General features: G+C 39.1%; 1 protein-coding gene and 1 long non-coding RNA gene across 2 annotated transcripts in view; one reads left to right on the top strand and one right to left on the bottom strand.

Moving 5' to 3' along the window:
* Positions 1–16698, top strand: part of ENTREP2 (endosomal transmembrane epsin interactor 2) — a 512187-nt gene that overhangs the window by 315703 nt on the left and 179786 nt on the right. The gene's annotated exons all lie outside the window — the stretch shown is intronic.
* Positions 53–16275, bottom strand: LOC143652413 (uncharacterized). The gene is made up of 2 exons (XR_013160646.1): positions 16194–16275; positions 53–357 (listed from the first exon to the last, which is right to left on the bottom strand). It is a non-coding gene; the product is annotated as an uncharacterized LOC143652413 (long non-coding RNA).

The following is a 16698-nucleotide window of genomic DNA, read 5'->3' as shown; positions in this document are numbered from 1 at the left end:
CTTTTCTGTAACTTTGCTATCATATACAGTATAATAGAATTAATAAGAAAACTCTTAGCAAATGGATAATTTTATACTAAATTTTCTTTAGAGCCTGTAGCTTCAAATGTTGCCCTTCACTCAGTAGAGCATGGCTGTTACTTAATAAACAGTGGCTCCCTGGATGTGACTTAATGGGAGTAGGATCTTGGTTTTCCTTTGTATATTTAAGTTGGTAAATGTAGTAGGTCCATTTCCCCTGTGTTTCTTTCATTGTCGATGTTTCCTCAGACTGTGGCATTTGTTCATTCTTCATCTTCACAATGCAGATATCTGATATGATGTGGGGTGTGATGGAGACTTCTTTTCTATAGAACCCTATGGGAAAAATGGAAAGGCAGGGCAGGCCACGGTGGCTCAGCAGGTAAGAATGCTTGCCTGCCAAGCCCGAGGACCGGGGTTCGATTCCCAGTGCCTGCCCATGTAAAAAAAATAAATAAATAAAAAAGGGGAATCTATTAAAAAAAAAAAAAAAAAAAAAATGGAAAGGCAAAACTTTTTTCCTGAAAAATGAAAAAAAGTAATTTTAAGAAATGAATTTGATCACCAAGACACACACACACGCGCGCGCACACACACACACACACACACAAACTATATATCATGAGTCCAAGTTTTTCATCTCAGAATTTGTAATGGAAAATTAACATTTATTGACTTTGTTAAGGTCAGGTGATGCTAGGGAGTCAGGGAGGTGAAGATTCTACTGTTTTAACAGGCATTTGCAGTTCACTTATACTATTGGCATATTCTTAGCAAGCTGGATGTGAATAAGAATTAATTCTACTGGAAGTTGATAAAGTTTAGATCCATTAACAGCCAGACTATTTTATATTAGATTTTAAAATGAATGAGAAATTAATGGAGAAAAGAGTTCTCAAAATAGCTTTGGAATGGTTATATTTATAACTCTGTCCCACTTGCCAAAAATACATTTTTTTTCCTGCCAACCATTTAAATGTGTTTCACAGACAAGAGAAAAGAGATTGGTAACAAATAGGGTGCTTCCCACAAGAATGAAGAAAGGTTTGGAAATCCTTGAGAAAATGGTAAGGCTTGTCATTTTAGGAACTTTCTGCTTTAAATGTTCCCTATTTTTATGTTTGTTTACATAGCACTTATTCTCCAAATCAACTACATATTTATTTCCAAATGCCACAATAACAGAAGACTGGCACCATGTTAGGGAGTGTTTCTTATGGTGCACAACTGTCTATTGGTTTGGTTCAGGAGCTGGGAATGATCCCAGTGACCCAGCCTTGGCTTGACCTTGGGTTGTTCTGGGAAGGAGCGAACATGTTCGAGCAGAATTGGTGAGCTTGCTTTTACTTATAGGCTTCTTGTGTTCACTCAAGAATGGACCTACATCTCTGAGAGTTTCTTGAGCCAACAATAGCCCTCCTTCTAAGGCTGCACAGTCTTGCCTGCCACTGGGACCATAGGGCCCTTGGCACCTGCTATTTCCTCAGGCCCATGGTAACCACTATAAAGGAAACAGAAGGAATCATTTTTAATGTTATTGTTCCCTTCATTTAGTTGATATTTGTGAGTTGCATTATATTATATGTTTTCAACAGAAAGTTGTTTAACTGGTTGCTACAGTGAAATGCACATAAATGCTTAATTCTGTTCTTTGATACCAAACCAAACTGATTTTGGCTTTAAATTCTTAAGCCTTAGAGAGTTTTTTCAGATGAATTCTGGGCATTCTATACTTAAGGAAGCATTTCTAAGTGAAAATAGATTGAAAAAGAAGTTAGAATTAATGTAAATTTTATAGACATAAGAATATGCATTGTGTTAGTTTGGAAGCTGCCAGAATGCAGTATACCAGATATGGAACAGCTTTTAAAAAGGGAATTTAAGAAGTTATAAGTTTACAGTTCTAAGGAAGTGAAAGTGTCCAAATTAAAGCACCAGCAAGAGGTTACCTTCATTCAAGATAGGCCAATGGGTCTGGAACACATATGTCAGCTGGGAAGTCACGTGGCTGGCATCTGCTAGTCCCTTGCTCCTGGATTCTGTTGCTTTCAGCCTCTGTTCCTGTGGGGTTCCTCACTGTGCTTTTTTGGATCTGGCTTTCATCTCTTGGCTTCCCTTGGCTCTCTCCAGGTTCTGGCTTGCTTAACATATCATGGCGATGTCTGCTGGGCTCCAAGCATCTCCCAACATCAGTGTTTCTATTTTCCTAGCATTGGCATCTGTGTCTGCTCTGCTCTGAAGTTTCTGTCGACTCTCATTTCTGACTCTCTCCAAAATGTTTCCTCTTCTAAATGATTCCTGTAAACTAATCAAGACCCACCTTGAATGGGTGGAGTCATACCTCCATCTTATCAAAAGGCCACACCCACAACTGGCTGCATCACATTTCCTTGAAGATAATCTAATCAAAAGCCTCTACATACAATGTTGAATCTGGATTAAAAACAATAGCTGCTCCCACAAGATTGGATCAGGATTAAAACATGTTTTTTCTAGGATACATAATATTTTCAAACTGGCACATCCATGTAAAAATTATAGGGGAAAACACTACTGTTCAGAGTTGCACAACAGAGGCTCCTAGCAAATGATTGTTTTATTGCTGCATAGCATAAAGGGTCCAAAAGAGCAGGGGAAAATATCCCACCTTGGCCAATCCCACAGGGAGGCCAACTGCTCAGGTCAAGGTTGGTGGATGGCAGCTCTGAGGTCTCTCTTCACGTTGGAGGTGAGGGACCAATTGTGGCTTGTCTCCCAGGTACACAAACTATTCAGCAGTGCTGTATGCCTCTCCTCTTTTCAGAGATGAGGGACACCTGCATTGCCCAAAGAATGGGCTTTTGTATACTTCAGGGTAAGGGAGCTCTGCCAGGTGGCAACCTTTGGATCCTAGGAAGCACCTAGGTCTAGTTAAGATTTACAGCTTCCTGAAGTCTCTTGTTAGACAAAAACAAGCAAACATCTGCACACAATCAAATAAGAGTAGAAACCTACTCAACACTTGCACACAAACTGGGAGGTGAGATGGCGGCTAAGTGTGACCTTGACATCCCCAGGAGAGGTATTATTAGTATAAGCTTTGATTTTTAAAAAAATTATAAGATAAAAGATGAGGAATAAAACCATAACCAAGAGACCCAATGGAAAATGAACTACTCTTCTTAGAAAAAATTATGAATAGCCATAAACAAAATACAAAGTGAAAGTGGGCAGATGGTGGGTAGGGCAAGGATCACTGAGAAGAGAGTGATCAAGGTGATCAGATTCAAGGTAAGTTTTATGTTTTGCATATAAATTCCTTTTAAGAAAAATCTGATTTCTTCATATTCTTGGTCTTGGTCAGCATTCTGGTGGGTGTGGACCCATAGTGAATAAGATCTCTTCAAGATGTTATTTCAGTATTAAAGTGTGGCCCAACTGGATCAGGTTGGGCTTTAATCCGGATTACTGGAGTCCTTTATAAAGTTACACAGAGAGAGAAGGTCAAAGCTACTGAGGGCAGCCACTGTGCTGCTCTATTAGCAACCTAAAAGAGAAAGGAGAAGATGCTGCCATGTGTCTAGCCATACGACAGAAAAGCCCCAGAATGCCACAGTCTTCGAGAAGAAAGCATCAACTTGCTGATGCCTAGATTTTGGACTTCAAGTTTCAAAACTGTGAGCCAATAAATCCCATCGTTTAAGCCAACATATTATATGGCATTTGTTTTAGAAGTTAGAAAACTAAAACAGTTGGCATGGTAATCGGGTCACGGAAACCAGACAACAAGAATTGTGATATTATTTAGAAATCTGATCCTGTACAACCTGGAGCAAATTTAGCATGCATTTGTCATTTATTTTGTTTTGTGACTAAGTATAGTTATATTAATTATGGACACAAGTTTGGGAGTAAAATTTGAATGAAAACAGATATTTATTGCAGTAAACCCAGACAGTGTTAGACAAATTATTTATTGCTCTGAAGTAGTCAGATCCTTTCTATATGAGATATTCATAGATTCACTCATGCTCCCTTATTGTTCTGAACCCTGTGAGTACAGATTTGTTCCATGACATTCACATAAAAGAAGCATTGCATGTCTTTATTTTTCTTACTTAATTTTGGCTTTTGGCACCTCCTCCTGAGCAATGGGATCTCACTATCAGTCATCCTTTATGCTTCTTCTCTGAGGCCTGGCCTGGCCCCAGGTGGTCCATCATCCCCTTTGATTTTCATGCTATCAGTCCTGTGGATGGAGGTCTTTGTCGTCTATAGGCCCTGGGGCACTGGGTGGCCTTCAGGGAGCCCCTCCTGTGCTTGATTCCTTCTCTGACATCCACACCTCAGCACCTTCTGGGGAGACCAGTTCAAAGAGGGGTGCACTTACCTTCTGTCTCCCAGTCTTGGGGAATCTGCTGTCCATAAGCCATTCCACTTCTCTCATCCTTTCCCAGCAGTGCCTCATTCCTCATCTTCCTCTGTGCCAACTCCAGCCAAACAGAGGGATCTAACATTTTAGTCAAGACAGGCAGGGATCTTCTGCAGACTTCTCATTCATTATTTGCTGCAGAAAGCTGAATAAATGTATCAGTGGAGTCTTGCCACCATTTGCCTGGCTTCCCATTGCTCTTGGAATGAAATCTAACCATAGCATACTAGGATCTTCCTCAGTGGGCCCCTATCACCTTGGCCCTTTGTCTTCCATCCTCGTGGTCTGTCCCAGAGACCTCTCTCAGTGCTTCAGTGCCTGTGTGCCCTCTCCACCCATACCCAACCTGGCTAATATCCCTCATCCCTGTACTGTTAGCAGAAGGAGAGCGAATGACCCAGAGACTCCCATGGAGAAGGGTCCTGGGAGCCACCTGAAGGCTCACTGTAGCATTACTAGGACTTTCTCTCCCACAAATAAGAAACTGTCAGCTCTGATCTGTTCACAGAGCTCTGACCTGCCACATCCACCACTTCCATTGTTATTTTCTAGGTAATTGTAAACAAGACACATTCAGTCTCTTTTTGGATAAATGCATGATAGTTTCTACCAGTCACTTTGCTGGAATTCTTTTCAGAAAGCCACAGCATTTTAATATAATTTCATACTTACGGAATTTTCATTTCTAAGATTTGGCCTTTAGTATTTCTATGTAACTGTTTGGTTTCCTGGGTAACAAATAACAGTAACAGGAGTCTTGGGAACATTTTATGAAAATCTCTTTGTCTACCAAACCTTTAAAGCACACTCAACTTGATCTCCATGTCAGAAGAGTCACATGTTCTCATTTCTCCCACCTCGGGTGCCAACTCAGGCTCCTTCCTCTTCCATCTCCCTGTTGATCTGGATGCATCAAGTCAGTGTGGTTCCAGCCCTGGGTTTCAGCCTCCTTTATATACCACAGTTACCTTCTGTTATCAAGGAGTGGGCTGTGCTTGAGAGGAACGTTGTTTCATTATGAGTCTTGGACACTAAATGCACAAACAATATACATCACTGAACTTCCAGAACCGTGACAGTAACCTTGTTTCCAAGATTTGCCAGTGCTGCTATCTTCTCCTTCCTGTGCCCAGCTTTTTTTTCCCCCTTTTTTTCTGGTCTATATTCTCGTTCCCTGGGCTCTGAACTCCTGCTGCTGATATTTGTCCTAGAGCCCTCTTGCACTGATAGTATGAGTTGGGCTTTTGTCTGTTTTAGTTTGCCAGGGCTGCTATAACAAACACCACAGACTGGTTGACTTAAATAACAGGAATTTATTGCCTCTCACAGTTTGGGAGGCTAGAAGTCCAAAATCAGGGTATCACCAGGGCATGCTTTTCTGAATTTATAGTGTTTTGGTGCTGGCTTGATGTCTTCCCCCATCACATGGCAATATCTGTCTCCTTCTCTGGCTTCCATTTCTGGCTTCTGCTTTGTGACGGTTAAGTTCTTATGTCAACTCAGCCGGGTTATGGTGTCCAGTTGTTTGGTCAAGCAAGGACTGACCTCATTGTTACTGAGGCTATTTTACGGACTTAAATCATCAGTAAGTTGGATGAATCTACTATGGCCTTAACCAACTGAGGAGATTGCTTCAACAATGAGAGATGTCTCTTCCAATCAGTTGAAGGATTTAAAAGGAAAAGTGATGATCTCAAGCAATCAGTAGGGAGGATCTCCATCTATACTTCAGCCAAACAGCTTCTCCTGGGGAATTCAACAAAACCTTCATCAGAGTTCCAAGCTTGTAGCCTGCTCTACAGAGTTTGGACTTGCCCATCTCTATAGTCATGTGAGCCAATTCCTATAAAAATTTTTCATAATATTTACAACACATACACATACATCTCCTGTCGGTTCTGTTTCCCTAGAGAACTCTGATTAATACATACTTCCATGTCCAATTTCCTTTGCTTATAAGTACTTCAACCATATTTAATTAAGGACCACCCATGTTCAGTTTGGCCTCATCCAAACAGGATGTTTGAAGGTCCTTTTTTTCAGATGAGTTCATACTCATAGGACCAGGTGTTAGGACTTGAACATGTTTTTTATGTGTGACATGATTCGATCTACCACACACTCATTTACCACCCAGAGACCTACCTAACCAATATATGTGTCCACTTCAGTTATTCTCCTCCATAGTCTTTACCTCTCTGAGATTTGTAATCCAGCAAAGGATTATGATAAGTAGTGGCCGCTGTGTGGTGGATCATAACATTCCTTCTGCTGGCATCTTTTTAAGAGCGCATCATTGACACATGGACACTCATTAATTTATTCCTATGACTGCACTGCTGCAGTGGAGAAACTTTTTCATTGTGTTTTAATACTAAGTAGCATTGAGAAGCAGTAAGCTTTAATGTTTTCTTGTTTTTTCATGGTGATATACTTGCATCTTGCATTCTGTATAATGACGTACACTAAAGAGTACCTACAAGTAGAAAAGGAGTGAGAAATGAAAGAAGAAATTTATAGAATTTATCCTCCTCCTACCCTCTCCTTTTTTAACCAATGATGTCAAGCTACAAGATGGTGGGCCCCTGACTTTTCTAAGCTCTAAACATATCACTCCCTGGTATGGTTTACATTTCTGATGTCTTTAAAAATAATTATATTGAAGTTTACATATAAAATTATGAACCAAAGCCTGAGTACAAGGAACTTCTCTGGATGCTTGGGATAGATCAGTGAGCAAAACAGAAGTCCCATTCTCATGAAGCTTTATTCTAGTGCAGGGAGATAGATTTTTTTTTAAGTAGGTAGGTAAACAGTATGTTGTATGCAGGTATTATGGTGAAAAATAAAATCAAGAATGAGTATAGGGAGTGTGGGGTGTGTGGTGCTATTTAATTAATATACAATGAGAGGGAAGGCATCATTGTTGCTGAAAACCTGAAGGAGGTGAGGGATTGAGTCACGTGAGTATTCCAGGGAAGAACTTTGCAGACGGAGGGAACAACCAGTGCAGAAGCCCTAAGGTGGTAACATTCTTGATACCCTCAAGCAATGGCAAAGAGACAGTATGACTGGAGGAGCATGTGTGAGGGGAAAGAAAAGAGTTGAAGTTAGAGGTCAGCAGAGGTTGCCTTATGTGGAGACTGATGGACAATTGTAAGGACTCTGGCTTTTGTCCTAAGTGAGGCAGGGACCACTGTCATGAAAAGCAGAGGAGGGGTAGTTAGAAGGGTTTCTCTTATCCTGTGCCCTGGGAGGCCAGGGTATAATCCACAGTAGCAGTGAAGAATAAATGAGATTCATCCATGTTGCTGCAGTTAGTTGTTCCTTCATATTCATTGCTGTATATTATTCCATTGTGTGTGTATTCCACATTTTATTTATGTATTTATTATTGATGGATGCATAAATTATTTCAAATTGGTAGCCATTAGAAATGACACTGCTGTGAACATTGATAGACAAGTCTTCCTGTGTACTACCTAGGAGTGAAATTCTGGGGTGCATAGGTTTAACTTTAGTAGATAATGCCAAATAGTTTTCAATAGTGATTGATCCAATTTATACTACCCCCAGCTGAGTATGGATTTTCCTTTTTTCCCTGTTATTACCAGTAGTTGGTATTGTCAATCATCTTCATTTTAGTCATTATGGTGGATGAGTCATCTTGTTTCAGTATTACTTTGCATCTCCTTGACGACATTGAGACAGAGTGCCTTTTCATATGTTGGTTAGTGAAGTACCTGTAAAGGCTCTTGCCTCTTTTGTGCAGTACTTGTAAAGACTGTTGCCCATTTTTCCATTGTGTTGTATTTTTATTATTCATTTTAAGGCGTTCTTTACATATTCTGGAAATGAATCCTTTGCTCCCTATTTACGATTTGTCAGATAAACATATTCACTTACATACATAATATACATTAACACACATGTACAGATACATATTTTTTGAATTCAGGAGCTTTCCTTTTTTACCTCATAATGATATTCTTGGTGTCTTTTGGTTCAAAAAAAAAAGTATTGCCTATTGCAAGGTTACAAAGATTTTCTCTATATTATATTTGAATAGCTTTATTAATTTGCCTTTCATATTTAGAGCTATAATTTATTGGGGATTGATTATTAATGAAAAACTTAACTGGTCTTTGTCCCTGTTTCCTTGGGAAGCAACCTCTGAATCTTTCGAATTGCCTGTACAGAAGTGTCTTTTGTTATTCATGGTGGACTCAGGGGCATACCTAATAGGTACTGGGAAGGGTCAGCCAGATCTTGTCTTAGGGTGGGGTCTAGTTACACCAGAAAGACCAATGATATGATGAGGGATTTGGGGCTTTGAGCCACATCATATTGGCCCAGATCAACCCACCTTCCTGACCTCTAGGAGGGGAAGAGGGGCTGCAGACTGAGTTCAACCCATGACCTTGATTCAACCCATAACTATGTAATGAGACCCCATATAAACTCAGCACATGAGGCTCATGGGGAGCTTTCATGATTAGATAAGGTACATCTCTGTGCCAGGAGGATGATGTGTTCTGACTCCACATGGAAAGGACATGGGAGCTTGTATTTGAGATGCTTCCAAACCTTACTCTATAGACCACTTTTTTTGGCCTCTTCTTATTTGTATCCTTTTACTATAATAAAACTGCAGTCATCAGGCATAGCACTTTCAGTGAGTTCTGTCATTCTAGTGAATTATTAAACCCAAGAGCATGGTGGGAACACACAAATTTGTAGCCAGTTGGTTAGAAATGTTGGTCATCTGGGCCACAAAATTTGAAACTGGTGCCTGTAGGACAGTCTTGTAGAGAACTGCCCCTAACCTGCTGTATCTTGCCTAATTTCAGGTAGAGTCAGAACTAAAGATCTGAGTTACTATAGTACTTGCATTTGGTGTCAGAAGCTGTGTGGGAAGTGATGGAAGTTTTTTGGTAGAACTTATGTAATATGAAATGTATTTTAATTCCATTTTCTGTTTGCTATTAGAAAATAGAAATAAAACTCATTTTTGTATATTGATCTTATATCAGCTACATTGATAAATTCATTTATTAGTTGTATATTATTTGAATTTTTTACATTATAATCATTTGAAAACAATTTTATTTCTCCCTTTTTAACCTTCATAACTTTTATTTATTCTTGTTGCACATACTGAGATCTCAAGTATAATGCTGAATAAAAGTGGTAACAAGTTTCTTAGTCTTGTTCCTCATCTCAAAGGAACATTTAAAAAATTTCACAGAAATGTTTAATGCAGGTTGTTTATAAAAACTGATTTCTATTTCAAGCTTTACAGTTTTTTTTTTTTAATGAATAGCTCTTAAATTTTATCATATGACTTTTCTTTCACTTTTGAGGTGATTATATGTAATTGTTTCCTAGGGTTGCTGTAACAAAATACCACAAAAGGTGGCTTAAAGCAACAAAATATATTCTGTCATAGTTCTGGAGGTGAGAAGTCTGAAATCAAGGTATTGGTAGGCCATGCTCCCTCAAGGGCAGCATCCTTCCTTGCTTTGTCCAGCTCCTGGTAGTCCCGGGAATTCCTTGGCTTGTGGTAGCATAACTCCAATCTCTACCTCTGCCTTTACATGGATATCTTTCTTCTGTGTCTGGGTTGCTGTGTCCAAATTTCTCTCTTCTTATAAAGATATTGGTGATATTGGTTTATGGCCCACCCTAAACAAGTATGACCTCATCTTAAATTGATTACATCTGCAAAGACCCTATTTCCAAATTTTGTCACATTCAGAAGTACTTGGGGTTAGGACTTGAACATATCTCTTTGGGGAACCGTATTTCTAAATATTGTCACATTCAGAAGTACTTGGGGTTAGGACTTGAACATTTCTCTTTGGGGGACTTGAACATAGCTCTTTAGAGGACACAGAATAAGGAAGAACACCATATGAGAGTTCTTCCTTTTTCTGTTAATATGGTGAATTACTTTTATTGATTTTTGAATGTTAAACCAACCTTGCTTTCCTGGATTGAACTCATCTTGCTCATGCTGCATCTCTTGGTTCTGTTTGTTAATGCTTTGTTTACAAGTTTTGCATATATATTCTTGATGGAGATTGGACTTTTAATATGTATTTTTTCAAAATGTCTTTGTCAGAGTTTTATATTAAGGTTACACTGCCTTCATAAACTACAATGGTGGATAGCACCTCTTTTCTTTTCTGGAGGCATTTATTGAAGGCAGATGTTAATTCTTTAAACATTCAGAAGAATTCACTACTGAAGTCTTCTGATTCTGAGGTTTTCTTTGAGGTAAAGTTTGGAACTACAGATTTAGTGGTTTCAGGATTTTGTGTCTCGTATCAGTTTTGAGTGTGTGATTTTTAGGAAATTTGCTCATTTTGTCTGACATTTTCAAATGTATTAGCAAATACTGTCTTTTTTCTTTTTTTGTCTAAATGCTGCCTTTTCAGAGCCCTTTCAATCAGAAGGCTCAATTTTTTTCTTACAAGTGATGCTGTTTCTTTGCTTATTCTGTCATATATTACTTCCTTGCCCAACTCCTATTATTTACATATTATGTCTCCTGCTTCTGCCCTCCATATCCTCTGCTTAGAATTTTTATTTCATTGACTTTTTGTTTTGTATTTTGTGATACATCTTCCATTTAATCCTCTCAAGTTGCTAGCTTGTTTTTTAGTAGGGGCCATTCTCTGTTATATTTGAAAAAAAATTTTTTTTAATGTTTTTTTTTTTGCATGGGCGGGCACTGGAAAATGAACCTGGGTCTCTGGCTTGGCAGGTGAGAACTCTGCCACTAAGCCACCGTGGCACTATATTTGAAATTTAAAAACTCAAGCATTACTGTGTCCTAGAAGCTTTCCATTGTGCTCTTATATTTCCTCATGTGTTCTCATTATGTTTTTATTATATGATCTGTTTCTCTTTATCCCATTAGTTCTGCTCCTTAGCCATCTGTTCTAGAGTTTGGCTATCTCCTTCTTTCAGGCCACTGTACTTCTTAGATGGTGTATGAGTTTGCTTTGCCTTATTTTGTTGGCTATGGTGTTTTCCTAACACTGATTTGAGTCTAACTGGCCATGATAGTTATGATCCTCTGAGGCCATGGTGGATTAATAGGAAAAAGAGACAGATATGATGGGATTATTTTTCATCTGTGGGGCAGGGGCAATTGGGCCGGCACATCACATTTTCTTGTTTTGGACATTTAGGGGGATGTCTATTTTCAATATCAAATAGACTTAGATTGTCTTCACTTCCTTTCAATTCCTTTTCTAGGGGTCAGCTGGGCCCTCTCATAACTGATACTTTAGATGGGTTAGAAAAGCCCCCTTTCTGTTGCATGGGAATTCTACTAAGTCAGACACCTGACTTAAGCCTGGGATGCCTGCTTCTCATTCTGGGCTCTGCCAGAAATGCATTCTTTTTCCAGAATGCTTGGATTTTTGTTTTGTATTATGTGATACATCTTCCATTTGATCCTCATAGATTCTTGCTGGGCTCTGACCCCCAATCTTGGCTCTCTCTGCTGCATATGTACCTCTATCATAGGTCATGGAGAGCTACAGTGGGTCACAAACTCTGGGAGTTAAATTTGAAAACATAGGTTATCAAGAGATAGAAAGAGGATAGAGATTGCACAATTGATGCCTAAGGAGTACAGAACGTTTAATAAGGTTAATTGTAAAGGTTTGGAAATGGATAGTACAATAATGTGTGATGATAATAATGTAAGTATAATTAACAAAGCTGAGTGTGAGTATGGTTGAAAGAGGAAGGCTAGTGTATGTCACCAGAAGAAAAGCTAGAATATAAAAACTGGGACTGTATAATTTAGCAAAACCTAGAGTGGACAATGATGGTGGTTGTGTTACTTAGATTCAGTTGTCAACTTGGCCAGGTGAGCATACCTAGTTTTGTTGCTGCAGACATAAGCCAATGGTACGTGAACCTCATTTAATGCTGATTACATCTGCAGTCGGCTAGGAGGTGTGTCTGCTGCAATGAGTGACATTTGACTTAATTGGCTGGTGCTTAAATGTGAGAGCTCAACGTAGCACAACCTAGCAGCTCCGCATTCCTCATCTCAGCACTCACAGCTCAGCCCAGGCCTTTGGAGATACAGAAAGAAATCACCCCGGGGAAAGTTGTTGGAACCCAGGGGCCTGGAGAGAAGGCCAGCAGAGACCATCCTGTGCCTTCCCAAGTAAAAAAGAACCTCAGTGGAAAGTCAGCTGCCTTTCCTCTGAAGAACAAAATAAATCCCCTTTTATTAAAAGCCAATCCATCTCTGGTGTGTTGCATTCCGGCAGCTAGCAAATTAGAACAGTGGTTAATGATACAAATATAAGAAAGTTCTTAAAAGAACTAGAACAAACGTATATCACTATTACAAGGTGTACATTATAGAATGATATATGGGAAAAATACAACTAATGCAAACTAAGGTCAATAGTTAGCAGTAACATGTAATATTCTTTCAATTAATTACAACAAAGGCACTATACCAAAGCTAAATAATAGGGAGATACAAAGGGTATGCGATTTTTTTTTTCAGAAGAAATGAGAATGTTCTTATATTGCCTGTAGTGCTGAGTGCATAACTATGTGATTATACCAAGAGCCATTGATTATATACACTTAGGATGGATTATATGGTGTGTGAATAAAACTGTTTAAAAAAAAAAAGAGTGGGTCAGCTTTGGAAGCATGCCAATACCAGGCATCATCAATGGCCAAAGGATACCAAAGCATGTGACTTGCTGGCCAGGGGCTTTCAAAGCTCTGCTGGTCCCTGCCCATCACCTTCTTAAGACCAGTTATAGCCAGGAAACAAGACCAGACTCGGGAGTGCTACATGTGTCCAAGCAACAAGGCCAGACTGGTACTCCTGCAAACCTCCACAGCCTCAGGTCATAACTCCCTATCTTCAGGCTAGTGGGGGAGCAAGGTAATAGGATAGAGTAGAGTTCCAGGACTCAGGGATGAGTTACAAGTAAAGTTACAGGGAGCTGCAGACTCAGCCCTATGAAAGATGGTCTTGGGAAACAAGGGAGAACATGAAATACCACTCTGGGTGAATGAAGAGAAAATGACCTTGCTAGAAAAAAGGAACAAGTTGAGGAGCGATGGGGAACTCATGTTAACCCCTGAGGTCCCAATGTGCTGTGGAAGCAAACTCCCTGGAGGGTATTCATAATGAACCCTTGGCTGAAGATAGGCATCACCAAAGCTAGGACAATGTCCATGAAATATGAAGATACTTCTTTACAACTTCCAAACAAATGCTGCCTTTCAAACTATGGACTTTGGATATCTTGGCAAGCCACAGACTTACCCCTTAATCAGGTCCCAGTGAAACATCCAAATGTCTTTGCCACAGAGAGGGAGGTAGACTACCAACCTGTGATCTTGTACCACTATCTGAACTTCACCAACATTTCAAGCTTACTTCAAATGTCCATAAATCTCAGAGGCATGTGGAGGAGGGTGGTACATGGCTTCACTAGGTAAGGTGTGTTAACCAATTGATTAGTATATTCCTCTTGTTTGGACTTCCTAGTCTATAGATGTCAATTGAGATGCTTTGGGATTGCTTTAAGTGGCAAGTAATATATAAGACCCAATTCACAAAAGCTTAGCAACAAAAGAAATGATTATTTCATATAACAAGATATCCAGTGGTGGGCTAGTTGGCTCAGCAGCTTAATGATGTTGTCAAGGACCTACATTCTTTTCATCTTTCCACTCTGCCAGTTTCAATGTATTGATGTGTAGGCTTGGCTTTATCCATGGTCACACAATGTGTGCTGCTGCTTAAGGTATTACATGCAGATACAAAATGTTCCGTAAAAGGAAAACAGTGTTTTCCCCCTATAAATTTCTTTTTAAGGGCATGGAAATGTTTCTCAGAAGCCTCAAAAATACCACTCATATACCATTGGCCAGAACTTGGTCACATGTCTACTCATAAACCAGTCACTTGTATTTAACTTCCATTTAATGAAGTATATAATCTATAAATTTAGAAAATATCATACTTAAGATTAATCAAGTACAGATGTGAATGGGTGTAAATATTAATGGTAGTGAGTTGGGCTGAATTTCTGTAAATGATAACTTAATAATCACACATAGGTACAAAGTATTAGGCATAACAAATGTATCTACATTAATCACTATGGGAAACTTCCCAATAAGCAGTTCTTAAGTGCTCAGAATAATATCTACTTTGAATTTAGGTAAATATGAAAGGAAAACTTGCATGAGCAGTCCAAACCACTTGGGTAATTGTGAACAATTAAGCAGTTCATGGGAAACTTCATAAGCATATTTATAATGCTTGATTGAATCCTAGTAAGCAGTTAATTAGGTAACATTTGCTTTTTTCACACCACATCTCCCAAACTTGTGGAATGAATGAATGAATACCATGCTTCTTAAGAAAGAAAGATGTCCTGGTTCAGACAGCTCTGGTTCACCCAGCCAGATTATGGGATGATGTTGCCAGCTTCAAGGGGCAGGAATCCTTCAGAAAAACAAGCTTATTTGCCTTCGATACATTTAGGTTTGCCTTCCTGCAGCAGTTGTCTGGCTGCTGGAAGCAAAGCTGCGGCCAAGCCTGCTGGGCCAGATACAGAATCCAGCAACAGCTACCCCTCTAAAGTATATGGCTTTATCTCTTCCTAATCTCATTTTCTAATCCACAACACTGATATATGTTTGCTGTTATTTTAATACATTTGTATTTGCAAAGTTTTTTTTTCCTGAGAGTTCAGGTTCTGTCTTCCCGTTTCTCTGCCTCTCCCTTCCTTAGCATCTTTCATACTTCCTTTTGTCCATTTCAGATTAAATTTGTTTATCCCCTGAATTCCATTTTTTATTTTCTCTGTCCAGAGCTTCTGACAGCAATGCCTAGCATCCAAAACATCTCATGCAAATGCAAGGAAAAGAGTTAGGGAGAAACTGAAGTTTCCTTTAACACCGGGTTTCCTGGAGTTCCTTCTTGGGGTCAGGAACTTTGTAATAACTGGATTGGTCAACTTCTCTAGTTAGTGGAGTTCCCATGTATGCTGAACTTGATTACAAAGTTTTCAGAAAATTAGAGGAGAGATGGGTTTTTTAATGCTCAGACAGAGGTAAATATGTGTTCTAGTTTGCTAGCTCCTGAAATGCAATATACCAGAAACAGAATGGCTTTTTTTTTTTTTTTTTTTTTTTTTTTTTTAAAGAGAGAGGGAGGAAAGGAAGGAAAGAAGGATGGAAGGAAGGAAGGGAGGAAGAAAGGGAAACATTTTTAAACATTTTCTTGTTTTATTATATTTTGTTTGTTTGTTTGTTTTTTACATGGGCTGGGGCCGGGAATCGAACCGGGGTCCTCCGGCACGGCAGGCAAGCACTCTTGCCCGCTGAGCCACCGCGGCCCGCCCAGAATGGCTTTTAAAAAGAGGAATTTAATAACTTGCTAGTTTACATTTCTAGTTTTGTTTTTTTTTTCACATGGGTGGGCACCAGGAATCAAACCCGGGTCTCCAGCATGGCAGGCAAGAACTCTGCCACTGAGCCACTTTGGCCCACCCTCTCACATTTCTAGTTTTTATTAAATTTCATGATCCTTATATATATCTTATATATAATCTCATTGTTCTCTGTTGTCATATTTAGGAAAATATAAGCTAGCTAAATTTGATTTAACTAGTCAAATACAGCTTAGTGGCATCAGGATTAGTGAGAACATGTAAAGATTTAAATGAGCAGAGGATTAATACATAACCTTGTATGTGGTTTATTTAATCCATTGTGTTTAAACAGGTCTTTGTTTTTACTCCAGTAGTTCCAGTTCAGTGCTATGTGTGTACAAGGGGAAATAATTGATTTTTATATCAGATTTCATAAACATACTTAAACATGTTTTTGCAATGTTAACTTATTTTGGATTTTTGTGAATATCCTGGATTGAGTTATATATACTACACTGTAATTCAGAAACAATTTTCACAGTAAAGGTTGGTACATGTTAATATGGTTGGGTTTTTGTTTGTTTTTAGAGATGGCACAGTTTGAAAGAGTTGTTCCATGATGCATGCATGACTGATTTTATGAAACTATCTCTGATTTTGCCCTTCTCTTAAGAATGTACTCTGGGTGGGGCTGTGTATATAGCTCCTCAAACCTCCCTTTCTCAGACAACTCTGTTACAGGAATCATGTAGGCAGCAGGGACAAGCAGAGTCTCAATTTCCTCAAGGTATTTTGCTACAGCTACTGAGGATTCATTCC

Source organism: Tamandua tetradactyla, chromosome 12 (assembly GCF_023851605.1).
Source record: "Tamandua tetradactyla isolate mTamTet1 chromosome 12, mTamTet1.pri, whole genome shotgun sequence".
Taxonomy (NCBI): Eukaryota; Metazoa; Chordata; class Mammalia; order Pilosa; family Myrmecophagidae; genus Tamandua; species Tamandua tetradactyla.
The sequence above is the reverse complement of the archived record's forward strand: the minus strand, read 5'-3'. Positions and strand labels throughout refer to the sequence as shown.